Consider the following 18,996-nt stretch of genomic DNA (forward strand, 5'->3'; position numbering starts at 1 on the left):
ACCCCCATAAATCACAAAAGATACAATTAACATAAGAGATTCATGAACCTTTGGCATTGGACAAGGATTGCTTTAGTGCCATGATGCATTAAGCCACAACTTGTAATATATTGTGAATGTTTTCCATTTTGTTCTGCTGGGGAAAGGCACAGGTAGCTCAATGTTCAATTTACATAAATAATAAAAAATGGTCTGACACCATTTCATCTGGTCTGCATTTCTCAGGGTACAGGTAGTCCAGTTGCATTATTATCCAACATGTCTCTTGAATGCCAAATGTACTAACATTATTTAACATTGTGCTTGCTTTCTCCACAGTTTGTGACAGTACTTTATTCAACCCAGCATATGAAAAAAAGCAAAAAGGAGGGGAAAGAAAAATAAATTGAATAGGGCATATTCTCAGTTGCTATTTACTGAAACTGTATTTTGTTTGACTAAGATTTATTTTAATAAACAGTATCAGTACATATAAGCAAGAAGGGTTTATCAATCCTCATTCTAGCTTGGATCTTTAAAAAAAGATGAAAAGTAAATTAGTGGTGCAGTACAAATGTCTGAGCAGGAGTGCATTAATACATAGTTATAACAGATACACTTTATAACAGCTCACTCTACTCACTTAAGAACTTGGGGAGAAAATCTTTGAATTTAGTTTAACCCACCCACCCACCCACCCCCCCAAAAAAAAAGGCTCTGTGAATAGAAAACAATGTATGCAGGAGCTTCTGAATTTAACTAAGTGTTTGGTAGTATAAAGATCTTTGGGAAGGGTTTTTTCACAGTAATTCTAAAGCTATTGGGCACAGTCCAGCAAAGCTGAGTCACAGTGACAAAATCTTCTTCGTTCTGACTGAAGTCAGTGAACAGATTTATCAAGCTGTCTTATGACTGCTTACTGGAACTTGGAAAAATTTTACTAGAGTCAAAAATCTAATTGTTAGTTTCAAATATAGTAGACCCATTGATCCCATGCAATTTACAACAATGTTCACTTAACATTCAACGTGGTAGAATTCAAAGATATAGCTATTAGTCTGTAGTCTATGAAAACTCATGCTGCCAACTTCTTTCTTTCTGTTAGTCTCAAAGGTGCTATAGGAATCTCTCTACTTACCATTCAACAGTGGATTCAGGAGGATGTATTCTAGCTGAAATTAGCAATTGGATTTTAAACCATTAACTATAAGTCCCAGTGGCCATGTGAGCTGAGGGCTTATGGAAGTTGTAGTCAAAAAAGTTACATTTCCAGGATCTCAGAGACATAGCTGGGTTAGTCTGATTTTCCAAGATCTGTGACAAACCATTAGTTCATCTGCTTGACCAGTGCCTGTTGTGTCAACATATCAAAGTCTCAGGTTGAACTCTTTATGTTTCGACTTAACTGGAGATTCTGAAGAGTTGATCTGGCACTTTTGCATGTATTCTGTGCCTGCCCTGTGCCACTTTTCAGACATGATTCTCCCAATGATGCATTGCCATATCAGTGTTTTCAAGTGAACCCTTAATGAAAGGCAACCAGAACAGAGTTATGTGAGTTCCATTCACCTTTCCAAACTCCCCATCTCCTTTCAAATAGTAACTGGCCAATGTAAAATTATGTCTGCTTTTGTTTGAGCTCATATTCATATACATGCATAACCAGATGCTAAAATCAGAAAGAAACTCATTCTGCTCTAGATTTTTGGGATCAGTTTATGTAATGCAGTCTCAGGTTGTGACAAAGTACTTGGAGGGATGCAGCCAACCACCTGTACTCTTGGTCTTTGCCCATCTTAACTGTTAAGATTAGGGGCAGCGATGCACTGACTCTTTAAGAAATCCTGTTTGTTTCTAGAAGTTCTAATAGTTATCACACAAATACCAATATCTCCTTTGGGAACAAGATTTTGAAAAAGGCTATGGCAGCTCAACTCCAGCCACTTTTGACAAAGTGGATAATCTAGGCCCATTTCAATCTAGCTTCATGCTTAGATTTGGTACTAAAATAGCTTTGGTTGCCCTAACAGATTACCTTTGCTAGGATGTAGACAACACCTGAGATATGAACCTGTTGGTAATCCTTGGTGTCTCAATGGCATTTGATACCATTAACAATTACATCTTACTGTACAGCGGGCCCTAGGTATCTGCTGGGGTTTGGTTCCAGGACACCCCTGCCCCCATGGATACCAAAATCTGTGGATGCTCAAGTCCCATTAAATACACTGGCATAGTAAAATTGTATTCCTTCCTTCCCCCAATCTCCCCTAATCACCTTAAAACTCTCTTAGTTGTTTCTCTTCTTGTAACTTGCTTACTTACTTACACTTAACCCTCTGCAACTTTCTCCTCCTTCTATTGTTTTTACCTTTTTCATCCTTACCTATTAACACCTCCATTATATGATCTTTTAAAATTACTTAACTAAAATCACAAATCTTGGCTCAGTGCCTAGCGCTCTACATTTTAATATTTAAATCATATTATATATACTAAAACACATCTAACTTCCTATCTTACAGTCTTGGTTCTTATTTATTACTTTTATTGTCCTTCACTTTATATTATGCTAAATCCTTTGCTGCAAAATCTATGTTAAATATTTAAATATCTATTTGATCTTTAACAAAATATACTGCTGATTTCTTCTAGGTATTCTATACTATCTCATTATTTTGCACCAATTTTTCTTTGAAACCTTCCATTGCAATAAGTCCACATTTGGGGGATAAGTAGGTTATTACACATTCCCAGTCTTTTTAAAATTCTCCAAATTTCTGTCTTAGCGATCTTGTCAGTCTGTCCATCTCGGTCAGATCATCTAAGTTTGCCTTTTAGAATATATATATATATATATATATATATATATATATATATATATTTCAAGCCATGGATATTTGTGGATAAAAACTCCATGGATATAGAGGGCTGACTGTACTGACTTTGTGTCTGAGTGCTATATGCAGGCTCAGGTTCAGAATATGGCACTCACTTTTTTTTGTGGGGGGGGGGGATTTTTAATTTTGGTTGATCTTATGAGCATTTGATTTTTGCTTGATCCCATGGTCCCATAAAGATTCACCTTATATCCCCTGCACTTTTTAAAATGTATGCAAAGCTTTATTACAAGTAAGTTCATCAAGAGATTTAGAGTAGGCTTGCCAGTTCAGGATCATCCCAGACCCCAAGGTTTCCAGGTCAAAACCTGAGGCCTAAGGATGCCCCTGGTAATGTCATTAAATGTTATGCATCAAGTGCAACCATAATTATTCAGAGCTTGTCACTGAAACACAAATAGAGAGAATATATTTGGAGGGTGAGCCCCCTTGTGCCATAACAAATGAGAGAGAAGGAAAATGCTAAGTACTTTAAATCCATACGACTCTCTGGAACTTCTTTGAAAGTTGCAGCAACAAATCATTTCCGCTTTTCAAATTGTGGCAAGTGGCTGCTCTGTTAAACTAAGCTGGAAAGTTGCACATAGCTTTTTGTCTTGCTCAGAAACGAGCCCACCAAAACTGGAGAATCTACATCCTTGTCTCCTTTCTGGAGATGATCCACAAATTCTAGAGATTCAGGACCAGGCCCTGCAATCTGACAACCCTAATTTAGAATGACATGTCATATATGTAGGGTTGCCATAACCCGGCGGCCCCCGTGACATTCACGGTTTCGGGGGGCCCCTCCCGGTCACGGTCCGGTTTGGGTCCCCACCCGTGCCTTGTTCCCGGTTTGGGGGGTCCGCTGCGGCCATTGCCGCTGCCGCTAATGCGGCTGCTGTGGCGCCGACCCACCTCCTCCTCCGGCTCCGCCTTCCTCCTCTTCCTCGGCGGTCGGCAGAAGCGCCGCTGCCCCCACGCCCCCACTGGGAGGGCTTGCGCGCCGCCCAGGCCTTAGCAGGGGCAGGGGCAGTGCGCGCGCCTTCCCCACTTCCCTCCCCGTGCGCGCGCGCCTCTGCCTCACTTCCCTCCCCCCCGCGCGCGCCTGCCCTGGTTCCCCCTCTTCCTCGACGGGCCGGCGGCAGAAGCGCTGCTGCCACTGGGAGGGCTTGCGCGCTGCCCAGGCCTCAGTAGGGGCCAGTGGCAGCGCGCGCGCGCCTTCCCCATTCCCTCGCGCGCGCGTGCCTGCCCCACTCCCCTTCCTCCCGCACCAGCCATCCTAAGGAGGAGGAGGGGGGAGAGGAGGAAGTGAAGGAGGAGGAGGAGGAAGGAGCCAGAGGAAGGGTGCCTGAAGGCCAGGGCAGAATTGGGCCACAGAAGGAGGAGGAGGAGGAAGAGGAAAGCTGAGTCAGTGGCCATTAGGTCTGCCTTGGTATTTTGGGGTTTTTTAAATTATTTTTTAAAATGTAAAATACTTATTTTATTTAATTTTTTTAATTTTTATTATTGCTTTTTATTTTTTTTATTTCATTAATTTTTATTATTGCTTGTTTTTATTTTGTTTCATTAATTTTTATTATTGCTTGTTTTTATTTTGTTTCATTAATTTTTATTATTGCTTGTTTTTATTTTATTTCATTAATTTTTATTATTGCTTGTTTTTATTTTGTTTCATTAATTTTTATTATTGCTTGTTTTTATTTTATTTCATTAATTTTTATTATTGCTTGTTTTATTTTATTTCATTAATTTTTATTATTGCTTGTTTTTTATTTTATTACATTAATTTTTATTATTGCTTGTTTTTATTTTGTTTCATTAATTTTTATTATTGCTTGTTTTTATTTTATTTCATTAATTTTTATTATTGCTTGTTTTATTTTATTTCATTAATTTTTATTATTGCTTGTTTTTTATTTTATTACATTAATTTTTATTATTGCTTGTTTTTATTTTGTTTCATTAATTTTTATTATTGCTTGTTTTTATTTTATTTCATTAATTTTTATTATTGCTTGTTTTTATTTTATTTCATTAATTTTTATTATTGCTTGTTTTTATTTTGTTTCATTAATTTTTATTATTGCTTGTTTTTATTTTGTTTCATTAATTTTTATTATTGCTTGTTTTATTTTATTTCATTAATTTTTATTATTGCTTGTTTTTATTTTATTTCATTAATTTTTATTATTGCTTGTTTTTATTTTATTTCATTAATTTTTATTATTGCTTGTTTTTATTTTATTTCATTAATTTTTATTATTGCTTGTTTTTATTTTATTTCATTAATTTTTATTATCGCTTGTTTTTATTTTGTTTCATTAATTTTTATTATTGCTTGTTTTATTTTATTTCATTAATTTTTATTATTGCTTGTTTTATTTTATTTCATTAATTTTTATTATTGCTTGTTTTTTATTTTATTACATTAATTTTTATTATTGCTTGTTTTTATTTTGTTTCATTAATTTTTATTATTGCTTGTTTTATTTTATTTCATTAATTTTTATTATTGCTTGTTTTTATTTTGTTTCATTAATTTTTATTATTGCTTGTTTTATTTTGTTTCATTAATTTTTATTATTGCTTGTTTTTATTTTATTTCATTAATTTTTATTATTGCTTGTTTTTATTTTATTTCATTAATTTTTATTATTGCTTGTTTTTATTTTATTTCATTAATTTTTATTATTGCTTGTTTTTATTTTATTTCATTAATTTTTATTATTCCTTGTTTTTTATTTTATTACATTAATTTTTATTATCAAATATATACACCCCTGCCTTGTTTTTTATTTTCCCCCCATTATTTTTTATTATTAAATATATGCAAGTGCATTTTCTGTGTATTTATGGCGCTTTGAACGCTAACAAGTCTGCCTTTCCTGGACAATTATACTGGTGATGATGATGATGGTGGTGGTGGTGATATTGATATCAACAAGCCTCTGAGGCACGGCCAATGTAACTTGCTGTGATTTTTACAAACTCATGCGCAGTGAAGAAAAACCACAGTCCCTTGCCCAAGTACACACTTCTGAGAAGTACAGTTGAACCCGAGGGCAAGTACATTTCTGCCATCTGTCTAAGAATAATGCCAAAATGTCCTCCATTTTGATCATGTCTAAAAACATGCATTTATATTAACATTTTTTAAAAAAAAACTTCAATTTTTTGCGTGTCCTCCATTTTTATAAAAATGTGTCCTACATTTGAAAATGTTGCCCTACATTTGTCCTACATTTGTCCCGGTTTAGAGGTCCTCACTTATGGCAACCCTACATATATGTGCTGGTGGCACAAACTCTGATATGCCTTGTCGCGAGAACTTTTGCAGGTACCCTACTGGTGTCTGGACTCAGGTTTGTGTTGGTTAAAGGCTAATAAACTGAAGTTGAATCCTGACAAGAAAGAGGCCCTATGTGTAGGTACTTCTCATAATTGGGAAATGGCATCTTTACTAAGGCCCATACAAAATATCCTGGTTTGGAAACTGGGTTATTTCCCTGTTGTTCAGATTTGCACCGATTGTACTCGGTGCAATTTATGGGGGAGCAACTGAAAAGACCATTTAAACCAGTGCAGTTGGCACTGGATCCCTTAGTGTGTGTTTTTTAAAGAACCACAACGATCTGCATCTCTGATAGTGTGAGTAATCTATCAGATTGATTTGGATCGCGCAGCAACTGTTCAGAAAAGGAGGCACCTCCATTTTGATCCAAAATTGTGACGAATGGGAACTTCAGACTGGATTTAAATGCTACGGAGAGATTTGCTGCCTTAAAACATAGTGGGAATGGTGAATCAATTTTGAATCAATTCACAAATGCGAATCTCTCAGTGCAAAAAACATAAGTGTGACTGGCCCCTAAATGGAGATAGCACTTCCACTGAAACAGCAGGTGCATAGTTTGTAGGTATGCTTTGATCCAGCACATTCATATTAAGTGGTCTCAATAAACAGTATTGCCTTTTACCAGCTTTGGCAGACTGGCCAACAGATGCTATTTCTAGACAAGAATAGTCCAACCATAGTGATTCATGCTCTGATAAATTTCAAACTGGGTTATGGTAATGTGTTGTAGATAAGGCTATAATTGAAAATGACACAGAAATTTCAACAGTACAAAAAAAACAGCAGCCAGAATAGTAACTAGTACAGCGAACTGGAATCATATTATACCAGCTCTGAAGCAGCAGTACTAGTTGCTTATTTGCTTTTGAGCCCATTTCAAAGTCATGGTAACTTGACTTTGAAGCCCTAAACAGTTTGGGACCCAAAATATCCATAGGAGTGGCAATGCCAATCCCTGCTCATAACTTGACCTTGTTAGCTCGGGTTCTTTTTCTACAGCCTTCTTAGTTGTAGCATCCCAACTATGGAATAATCTTCCCATGACTGCAGCAACAATGGAATTGTGTAGTTGCCAACTCAGGCCTTGTTTTGTTCGCTCACTTCAATTGGTTGATTCTGCCTATTCTGTGGTATCTGCTGCCTTTCATTTTATTAAGGCATTTTTCCTGGTGATTTTATTGTTTTAATTATATTTGTATTCTGCCCTGCTTTTGGAATTATGAAGGATGATTTTAAAATGATTTAATACACAAACAAATGAAAAATGAAAATTTGAAGCCCACGAGCAGCTTTTGGCATTGATTCAATCACTCCATTGTGACTTTAAAAACTCCTATTTAACAGTCTTCACCAGCAACTGAGCTCAGTGACAGCAGCTAAGATTTATAAAGCAGCCTGAGAGTTGTGTTGTGGGTGTTCATTTTCTTCCCATTCTGATCTGTACAATGCTGGGAGAGCAGTTCATCAATAAAAGCAAAGGAAACAGAAGAGAGAAAGATGTATCAATCTTCCTCAAAGGATTATTATCAACTCATATTTGAAAGGGAAGGTGAAAGGAAGAAAAAGAGGTAGACTGGGTTCTCATATGTTGCTGCCATAATTAAACACCACGGTTGTGTGGGGAAAACTGAAGAAGGCATGGCAATTATTCACACACACACTGGCGAAAGAAAGGAAGGAAGGTAAAAAGATGGATAGGGAGAAACTCATCAATGAAAAGATGCTATAGATTATTCTTGAAGTTTTCTTCTCGGTTATTCAAACGTTCTGGCCTCAGGAGGATAGAATGAGGTGTGAGCATATGCTTTATGCATGAGTACCTTTGACTGTATCACCCATGTATCTTTACTTACTTCTTTATAGATAAAGAAATAGTAAGTGAGAGCTAAATCAAATGCCAGTGCCCCTGTGTATCACTCTTTTGAATAAAAATACATTTTTAAATAAGACCATTTCCTTGATTTACTTAGTTATCTTTTACCAAGTTCATCTTGTTTCCTTCTGTTCCACTTTTCACTGCCTAAGCCATGTGTCATTTCTAAATAATAGAGTTCGTTTTGTAATTAATTATTTTCATTTGTAAAGCCACTTGTTAACACACCAGAAACAGTTTAAACATTCTCCTGAAGTTGATTTCTGTATAATGGTTCAGTCCTCAGACTTATGGTAAAGTACAAATACAGTGGACCCTCCACATTCACTGGGGTTAGGGGCACAGGAACCCCATGAAAGTGGGAAAACCACAAATAAAACTTTTTTTTAACCTGAGAGAACACTTGATTCCTAGAGAAGGGTTCTCTCAGGTAATTTTGTGTGTGTAGTTTTCCCACTTTCACGGGGGTCCTGTCAGATCTGCCAGAACTTGACCATGAAAATGCACTGGAGGGCCTACAAATGCTTAGAGAAGTGTTCTCTCTAAGAATCTTTGGGTCCTCCAGTGTGACTTTTGGCAGACGTTGATGTCAGAGTCACACTTGAGGACCTACAGACTCCTAGAGATAATATATAAATCAAATCTATGAATAATCAAATCCGCAAGTCAAAGCCACAAATGTGGAGGACTGACTGTAAATGTGGGCATTTTATGCATCTGCTTAAGGCCAATATCAAGCTGCATTTCACATCATATTTGCATCATGTGTGCAAGATAGCACTCTTACAACCCAGATTTACTGAACTCTTAGGGCTTATTCCCATTGGAGGAATGACTCGATTTCTGATCCGGCTTGGCTGTGCGTCAGAATTCGATCGCAAAAGGTCCCTCGTCCCCACTACAAACAAGATTTACCTTACTCCAGAGTAAGTGCAGGTTGGTTTTTTTTTACATAATTCTTGTTCCCATTTGTGCTCCAGGTGTCAATCATTTGGCGGCAGGACTGGAGGAGGGTGGGAGAGAGGAAGAAGCCCCCAAGTTGGGGATGGAGGAGGGGGAAGAAGGTCTGGGAAGAAGAGAGAAATGGGGGACTTCTGGTAGCAGGGAGGGACAGAAACGGGACTGCTGGGGCATCCTGGGAAGGGAGAAACAGAGGACATTTTTTTAAAATTAAACTGAGCACATATGCGCTTGATTGCTTTAGCAACTACATGCCTTTGAAAGTAGTTGCAAAAGCAATCAATTGAATATGCACTCAGTTTAATTAAAAAAAACAAGTACAAAGGCAGCAGTGACAGGGAGGAGATCTGTCATAAACTGAGGAGGGATGGTAAACACCCCTCTGCCATTCGTCCCTCCCCTCTGCCATTCGTTCCCACCTATTTGGCTCGCTTCAGGATCGATTCCTGTGAAAAGAACTGCAAAAAAACCCAGTATCAAGTAACCCCAGGTTATTTGTGTTTGCCCCGCTTCTTTCCTCCTGGAATCGATCCAGTGAGAATCAGAAGCGGGTTCAAATGGGAACGAAAGTTGTTTGCCCCGAATCCTGCTCTGGAGCAAACTGCAATGGGAATGAGCCCTTAGTTCTATTCTCTCAATGAGTAACAAGGTATGACAAGATTCTGATGTAGGTTAGCTCAGCGATGCTCCTAGGGTGTCCATTATGTTATCATTGTACTGAGAAACCTGGGTATCTCACATCTTATTTTTTCCTTTTCTGTGATACATATCCAAACCCTACAGTCTTTTGCACAATGGGCTGCCTGGTTAAAACTGACTGGATTTTTAAACATGTAAGTGTAGGGGCCTTGGGAAAGTTGTCTAGCCACTAAACAATTTTCTCACTTGCTGACTAGACCACTGAGATCAGAAAAATAATGTACTGCATTGCTAGACAAAAGAATAATCAATACTCTTGCATTATCTTCCCTATAATGATCTCTGGAGCCAGCATGGTGCAATGGTTTGGGCATTGGACTATGACACTGCAGATCAGGGTTTGAATCCCCACTCAGTCACAGAAACCCACTGGGTGACCTTGTGCAAATTATAATCTCTCAGTGTCAGAGGAAGGCAAAGGCAAACCCCCTCTGAACAAATCTTTCTAAGAAAATCCCATGATAGCTTCACTTTAGGGTTGCCGTGGAAATGAATCGAATGCACACAGCAACAACAAAAACCCTGACTACATGCACAAATGAACAGTAAAACAAGTATGGGTTAAATAATCTATATAATAATCTCCCTGAATGTATATGGAGTGATCTCATAAATTATGGCGCGGGACAGACCGCCAAGAAACGGCAGTCTGCTGGCACCCATTTTTTCTCTTCAGGGACGGTGCAGCCCCCAAATGGTGTGCCGCCACTGCAGAGCAAAAAGAACCCGGAATTTCCAGTTTCTTTGTGTGACGCCACAGTGACGTTGCAAGTGCACCATTGGTGCACTCGTGATGTAAGTGGCGTGCATCACCATGCAGATGCTGAGCAGTGCTTACATCACAATGGCAGCGCCCAGGTACATGGGGTGTCACCATTGTTACACCGCCGCCGTGTAGTAGGGTTGCGGGGCGTGCAGTTGCTCTGCCCCTGGGCAACCCTACTACATGTCCAGGCCAGTGCAAAGCGACAGTCTGGATCAGGCCTAAGATACATGCATATATGAAAATACCTGATTGAAAAGAAAAACAATGCTTAGAAAGGGAAACTGATCCATTTGTTTGCTCATGTAATTAAAAGTGTTTACCCATCAGAAACTGTTGCTAGATAGTGTTGTTAGTTGTGAAGGGGCAGGGAAATATAAGGGCCAGTTAAGTACTACAGCATAGGATTCTATAAATAATTTGAGGTAATTACTGGCAAAGAATTTGCCATCTGGTGCATCCTACCAAATTCCACAAGTAAGACATATCCCTTTCTTAAATTATTAAGAGTACAGTATCTCTTGGTATAGAGTTGGTTTGAAGGTTGCACAATGAATCTGAAGACTAGGGTTCAATTCCCGCTCAAGCATAAAAAGCTACTGGGTGACCTTGGGCAAGTCACACTCTCTCAGCCTCAGATGAAAATGAAGAAACATCTGAAGAAACTTGCCATGAAAACCCTATGACAGGGTTGCCTTAGGGTTGCCATAAATCAGAAAAGGAAAAGAAAAGAAAGGATAGATCAAATGACTTGATTGATTAGGATACTGAAATGCCAATGAAATTTTATTTAAGTAACAATTATAGTTTTAGTACAAGATCAAAGAAATATAATGTAATAATATAATTTTGATGTGTTAACGAGCCCATACATATGTCCTAAGAGGCTGGAATGATGCATGCGTCCTAAGAGGCCGGAAACCACGCCAAAGCCATGCTTTGGCGCAGCTTCTGGCCTCTTAAGATGTGTGTGTCATTTAAACAGCATACCTCCAAAGAGACCCGAAGCACCTTTATTTTGGCCTGTCTGTTCTGGCCCTATAATTCTATAGAAATATACGAAATTGCAATAGAAACATGATGATGGTGGATGGAGGGTTTTGAAGGTATAAAACGTATTATGTTTTAATATGACTATTCAATAAAAAAACCTGAAAGATATTAGTAGTTTAATATAAAAATGATAAATGTATTAACGTATATCAGTATGCGTAATGTTGACTATATGACTTTCTTAGGATGTAGCTGTATTAGTTGTGTTTTATGTTGTATGTTGGGGACATTATGTGGTATGTCAGGTATATGTCTTTTGCAGTATGAATGTTTTTAACCAATAGAAATTTATTAAAAGATGTTGTCTTGTACTGTTTGTTTGTTTTTATAATTAGTTAATTAATTAATTAATTAATTAAAAATCCTGGCCCTCTGACTACTGTTAAGTTGTGTGCAGGACCAAGCTCTGCCTTAACTAATGTGGGGAGAAGAGACCACTTTTTGTGGAGGCCCATTAAGACTTGGAGGGCTGAGGAGGGCAGGCAGAAGAGGAGGAGGAGGAGGAGGAGGCTGGGTTACTCCTCAATGGAGGCCCAGGCTCCTCCTCAGCAGCAGGCCCAGCCCGTTCCTATGGCAACAAGGACGAGGAGGAGGAGGAGGAGGAGGAGGATGGCGCTGATGCAGAGTTTCTGCTGGCAATAGAAACAAAAGCCTGGGAGCCCCAGCAATTTGGCAACCAAAAGAAAGGCTGGTGCTGAGGAGGAGGAGAAGGAGAGAAGGCACCGTCTCCTGAAGGAACCCCCGCCTGCCTGCCTGCCCTCCAGACAAGGTAGAGTGCCTGACTAGGTGCCCTTCTTGCAATCCTTCCAGCCTGACACGCATCATTCACACTCACACGAGACACGCGGGTCAGATTTATTACTGCACCAGGAGGATCCTCATGGCGGGGGAGGAGGCTCTTTGGACAACAACAACATCAACAGCCTGCTTTAAAAAATAATAAAAGTAGCATCTCTTATCCTCTCCAGATAACTGAGGCTGCATCCACACTGGAGAATTAACCCGGTTTGGCACCGCTTTAAAGGTGTCTTGGCTCAAGGCTATGGGATTCTGGGAGTTGGAGTTTGTTGTGGCATCTTCTCTGACAGAGAAGGCTAAAATGCCCTACAAAACTACAGTTCCCAGAATTTCTTAGCATTGAGCCAGGGCAGTTAAAGCATTCTCAAGATGGATTATTTCCTGCAGTGTGTTTTGGACCTTAGCTGGAAAAGAGCTGGAGGTTTTTGGGAGGCTTATGGGGTGGGTACTCCAAAGGAACTGGAGGATTGTAGTTCAGTGCATCAAAAAAGTGCCATGGCAAAGCTCACATTCCCTCTAATAAGGTTGGCTCCAGTGCCATAAATATGCTTTTATACAATGTATTGATAACATAGAATAATAGGCTCCAGGCTTAGCTCCAAAGCACATTGCAGAAATAACCCAGTTTGGGACCACTTTAATTGCCCTGGCTCAGTGCTAGAGAATCCTGGGAAATGTATGTAGAGAGATCTTGTAGCACCTTTGTGACTGGGAAATGTAGTTTATTGTGGCACTGCTGCTCTCTGACAGAAGGCTCACACAACTACAGTTTCTAGAATTCCCAAACACTGAGGCAGGACAGTTAAAGCAGCCTCAGACTGGATTATTTCTGCTATGTATGTTTGACTTTAGTCTTGCTTGTTGTGGTGGTGGTTGTTGTTGTGTACTTTTGGCAACACTTTGCTTGCTGTGTGTGTGTGTGTGTGTGTGTGTGTGTGTGTGTGTGTGTGTGTGTGTTCCCCCACTCCTAGATAGAGATGAGAGTTTGGAAAATACACAATGTATATGCTTGCAGTCCCAGATCTAATTTATCACACGAAGGAGATTGGGAGTTTATCCCATGAATATCCCGGGGGAAAACCACACGATTACACGCAATGATTTCTCATGATGTCGCACAAAACCCACCATTAAAGTGGACACAAAGAAGCATTGGTGTGCATTTTTTAATTTTTGAGATCTCAGCAACAATGCGTTTCCAATATCACTTTATTTGCGCAATTGCGTGTGATAAGCATTTGTGCAATTACTCACCATTTCCGCTTCATTTGCAGGATGCTTTAAATGCGCTTTAATCTCTCTTTAATGTCGAAATCAGCCCCAGTATGATAAACATGACTGCCCAATTTCAACCAATGTGAAACTAGAGACAGTTTTGGGCTGTTCTTTTTCTTGTAAGTAATTCAAGTAATTTCTGATTTATGGCAGATGAACCTATCATGGGGTTTCCTTGGCAAGATTTGTTCAGAGGAGGTCTGCCTCTGCCTTCCTCTGAAGCTGAGAGAGTGTGACTTGCCCAAAGTCACCCAGTGGGTTTCATGGCGGAGCTGGGAATCGAACCTCAAGTCTCCAGAGTCCTAGTCCAACTCTCAAACCCCAATGCCACGCTAGCTAGGATAGACCAAACATTGGACTTTTGTTAGGATTTGTATTGTTGTATTGGTTTCAGTGGGTTTGCTCTAAGTGCCACTTCATTTAGATCCAAGCTGCCATCAGATGGGTTTTCCCCCCAGGTTTGTTGGAAATAATGGAGCAAAAGGATGGCAGTATGTGGAACCTGTGTCTTTTTATGACCTTGCCTCTTAGAAGTGTGAAAATGATCCATCTTCAATCATCCATTTTCAGCACTGAACCTCTTGCTTGATGAGGATGACTTTCTTCCAAAAGGCTAACAGGTCATTTTACTTTCCTAGCAATGACTGTAATGCTACACTTACTGGGAACTGATACTTACGGGTTTGTTCCATTTCTTTCCCTGATCTGCAGTTGTGAGGATTCATTTTTCTAGTGTCTTGAATGGATGGAGGAGATATATTAGTCTGTATATTTAAAAGTTAATGTCACAAAAGTTGGCATTTTACTGTAATGGAGGACCAACCCATTGACCCCAACACCTTTTGGACCTTTCTTCTGCATCTGATTTGCCTTTGGTCTTTATGCAAAATATATTGTGGTTGGAAATGAATTGTCAAAAACAACAACAAAACCCAACCATAAAGATGCTTTAAAAAGGTTCAAATGTGCTGTTTATTACCCTGATTAGTGTTTGGGATTAAATATATATTTAAATTCATTTAGAAATTTTGTTTAAAAATAGGTTGCCTTTTAATTTGCTTCTTAATTTAAAAGGCATGAGTTCATCTTAAACATCTGTTAATTTATGACAAACTTGAAGTAACTGCTGACGGAAAATTGAAATAGCTTACTAAGTAGTTATCTATTCAGTGACAAAAAAAGAAGGCACTTACAAATATGTACAAGTTTGTAGTACAAACCATGACTGAATTAGCATGTCGTTAAACAAACATTACATTAACGTTTAATCTGATAGTACACTTAACATTAACATCTCACATTGCTCCTGCTTTCTTCTTTGAAAATCCCAGAGTACTTGGAACTGGAGTACTTCACTGGAAGAGATCCTAAGTAGTTTGGTCTTGTTCTTTTCACTTAGGAGGTATTTCACTGCTATACGATTTAGGAAAAGGGAAAGTTTCTATTGGAGCAGAATAAAATTTTGCTAAAAATGTTGAAAGTCTTCAACAATTTGTGTCATAGATATGAGAGAAGAGAGCAGAGGACAATAGGATTGCTATTGACAAAGCTCAGCAAAGGAAACAGAATTGTGAGTACACCAACAACAGGGACGTAGCCAGGATTTTAGGAAGGGGGGGTCCAGACTAAGTGCCACCATTATAATGGGGCTTGGGCGCGGTGGCACAGCAGCACACACCATTCATTTTTATAATGGAAGGAGGGGTCTGGACCCCCAGAACCCCCCCCCCCCCTTGGCTACGTCCCTGCCAACAATATTCATAGTTTGAAAATGCAGGTTGCCAATTTTTTTTTTCTGGAAGAATTCTTTTATTTTTTACAGCAGTGTGATACATAACAATTCAGTGAATTAAAAGTTATAATATGGAAAAGCTATGACCATTTTATGAAAAATGTTTCATCTTTTGAGTTTCTGTTTGTCATAAAGCTGATAAGACCCCACCCAGCTCCTGAAAAGCTGACAATCCAATGTAAACTTTTGCAATTAGGAATAAGATAAATACGATTCTAGACATGCCTATTCAGCAGTTAGCCCCATTGTATTTAGTGAGTGTATAGCAAGGACAGTAACTTTATGGCCCTCAGATGGTATTCAACTGCAATTCCCAGCATACCTCATCACTGGCTATGCTGCCTAGGGATGCTGAATAACACCTGGAGAATTGCACATTTCTTATCCTTCATGTATAAAATCATAGTGTAGCATGCACTGTAGTCTTTGGTTCCATGGCACTTCAATCTAAAGTAAGCATGCATGGGATTGCAGTCTTTTTGAATGAATCTTTATTAGAGTTGATACATGAGTACATCCTGCTCTACAATTGTCAATGTCCTTCTGATAACTTTATAGGAAATGAGTGCTGCAATACTGAGATGTAAGAGAATAAAACACTCTTGGCAGAATTGGCTTTATGCGGTGCCGTGCTGATCTCAAATAATCCTTGTCTTCCATTCTATTCTATTATTCTATTCTATTCTTATACTTTGACACCTATTGTGTCACTGAGTTAGTTGCTTAGCACAAAAGGTCACAATGCTGCTAGACGTTTTTCTAAAATTATGTTCAATAAACTGTATTCAATAATCTGGCAGTGAAACATCAGTTCAGTGTATGCTTTTCCCACCCCCAAACACATATTTCTCATCTTGTGCATGATACAAATGAGAAAAGCATGTGAGCCTAAAAAAACTCAGCTTTAAAATCATATAATTTATTTTCAAAGTTACATAAGAAAGCTCTCAGTTTTCCTAAGAAATTAATGGTCCCATTATGTGCTTACATAATCACTTACTCTGAAGCCCACCAAATGTAATGAGACTATTCTCAAGTGAGTGTATAAAGGCACCTACAGAATATATGTGTGAGAGTACTGTAAGACTTGAAGGCCCTGATCCCCACCTCCTCCTTCCCCCCAAATTTTCTGCCCTGCAGGGCAAGAGAAAGGTGAGAGGTGTGTGTGAGTGAAAGAAAGAATAAAGGAACATGACTGAGTGTTCACATATCTGTGAGCAGTGGTATGGCTGTCTGTGAAACTGTGTGTAAAATGTACACATATGTTAAGTACTGAATTCATTTAAATAAAACTGTTCTAATTTGAACAATGTCATTTCCTTATAAAATGTTCCATTCTGAATATACATGAATGTGTGGATGAAAATATCCATATTAAACAAACAAAATATTTTTATTCATATACTCCATTTAGCCGGGGGGGGGGATGACATCTGCATGTAAAGGGGGTCACAAGGGTAAAAAGTTTGACAACCACTGCTGTAGAGTAACACCTGTGAAAGCTTTTTTGGCCTCAAATGTAGAGCTAAAGTGAAATACAACAGGGAAAGAAGCAGAAGTAAACTTTTACGGGGATCATTTATGTGATTGCTTACCTATGTTTGGACCCAGAAAAATATGCAAATACACAAAGTATTGATAAGTTACTCATAACTGTCCTTTTACATTATGTGTAATATCCGCATGTATAGTGAAGTACGTAATTGCTAGCTAGTATCAAGAAGTATATCCATTATGCAGAATCCTACTGTATTTTTTTAAAATAGAGAAATCTTGCAAAATGCACATGGTTTCTGTACTGTGCATTGTGATGTACACAATACAGTCCACTGGAATGATAAATCTGTATCTAATTTATCTCTTTGAAAATGCTGTTCTAAACCCTCTTGACCCCATCAACTTTACAAGACATGAGAGTGAAGGAAGGAAGCATGTCTTTCAAAAGTTAGTAAGGAAGATCTGAGACAGCTGGTTAAAATACAGTATAATTATCTTCCTGAAGATTTGGGTCCCTGCTAGTGGTGACTTCAGATACATATAGCTACTTGTCAGTGTCCCCCTAGAGATGATGAATTCATTGTTGCTATGATACACTGATGGGACCTAGCAGTCAATGTCTCATGAAAACCTCCTGTGGTCATTAAAGCCATTCCAAAGAGTATCTGCTTCTCCCCATGTATTAAGTTAATGATGCAGCAGTCACAAAATATTGGTATACACCTAAACTAAAAGGTACTTCTTAAATAGCACAGAGAATAGTCAGCCCAAATGTCCCTGTCTTAATACACTTCTCTGTTATCCTTTCAGGTCAAAAATTATTTGTTCCTTACTGAACCCCAAATGTGCCTTAAATTCAGTGGCATTCTGATTGCAAAAAATGATCCATATTGGGGGGAAATCTCAGTTCTCACATTTCACAAAATTAAATCCCTACATCAAGTCAATACAGTATCTGGCATATTTAACAATTTGGTCTGATAAACTTAATTTTAAAAAACAGCAACCAGAGAATTTAGGATATGTACTTCTGTTTTTCTCTGGCGCTATTGGTCAGAGGAACCTGCAAAGCAGCTGGTGTATATTGACAAAAAGCACTTTCCCCTTTTTATCCATGATTTTGTGATATACAAATAGTTTTTGTGAGACATACCAGACCCAATATACAGTTTTCAAAAGGAGGTACACAATTTACAAATGTTTTGGTGTATGCAATTGTTGAGTCAAAGACTGGGTTGCTAAAGTGACATGAGGTGGCACCATCATCGCAAAAATATCTAAGGGGAAAAATAAGTGTTGATCCCGCAAATTAAAAGGTGACCACCAGTGGGTCCTTTATGCTTGTTTGGCCTAAAGGAGAAGCCCAAGTCTGAAAAGGCTAAAGATACTCAATAATATAAACCACCTCTGAACTGCAAATAAGTGGGACTGAAAGATTTTAAATAAAGCTCTTTTTTTAGGGCAGGACCTGAGCTATTCAGTTTTAATAGACTTACTTGGCATGGGCAGTCCAACCCAATAAGCAGCACAGGTGATTGTACAATTGGACCAGGAAGTTCAGAGATAAACTAGAAAGCTTCAAAAGTAAAAGGCTGTTTGCTATACCCAACCATCTGGGGCAGGTGCATACCTCATTCTGCACAATGTTGGCAGTTGCACATCCTTTCACATATAGAATACAGGAATGGGAATTGAAAAAGAAAAGTCTTGGTGAAACACCAGCAACAACATAAAACCAGAATAGAAATAGAAATAGTTAAACTATTTTTGTCCTAGTTTAGCAGTATAGTTTGTGCTAGCAAGTGTTTTAGGGCAGTGGCCTGTTACCTCTCTATGAAAGTACTCTAGGTTTCTGAAGTATTTTTCCCACACAGAGCCAGTGTGGTATAGTGGTTTGAGTTTTGGGACTTGTAACGAGTACCAGAAGTCTTCCAATTTTGTGGCATGTGTGTGTACCCCTCTATGATTCTAAATATACCCTATATAGCAGCCATAAGCCTCAAAGCGTCAGGTCACATAGCCCCGAGCCTCAGAAATCAGATCACGCAGGCAGTTGGGAGTTGTGATAAG

The 18,996-nt window shown here is 38.6% G+C and overlaps 1 protein-coding gene across 6 annotated transcripts in view; it reads left to right on the forward strand.

Moving 5' to 3' along the window:
* Nucleotides 1–18,996, forward strand: part of RNF182 (ring finger protein 182) — a 101,297-nt gene that overhangs the window by 47,238 nt on the left and 35,063 nt on the right. For 3 of the 6 annotated variants that reach the window (XR_016280729.1, XM_089518812.1, XM_089518811.1), the window contains exon 1: nt 12,164–12,333. The exons of 2 other annotated variants lie outside the window; for them this stretch is intronic. The gene's annotated coding sequence lies outside the window, so the exon portion shown is untranslated. Of the gene's footprint in view, nt 1–12,163; nt 12,334–15,140; nt 15,208–18,996 lie in introns of those variants that run through there. One more of the 6 variants, XM_089518813.1, reaches the window with a different exon arrangement.

The sequence above is a fragment of the Sceloporus occidentalis genome, unplaced genomic scaffold (genome assembly GCF_023333645.1).
Source record: "Sceloporus occidentalis isolate IW3139 unplaced genomic scaffold, rSceOcc1.0.p SCAF_3, whole genome shotgun sequence".
Lineage (NCBI taxonomy): Eukaryota > Metazoa > Chordata > Lepidosauria > Squamata > Phrynosomatidae > Sceloporus > Sceloporus occidentalis.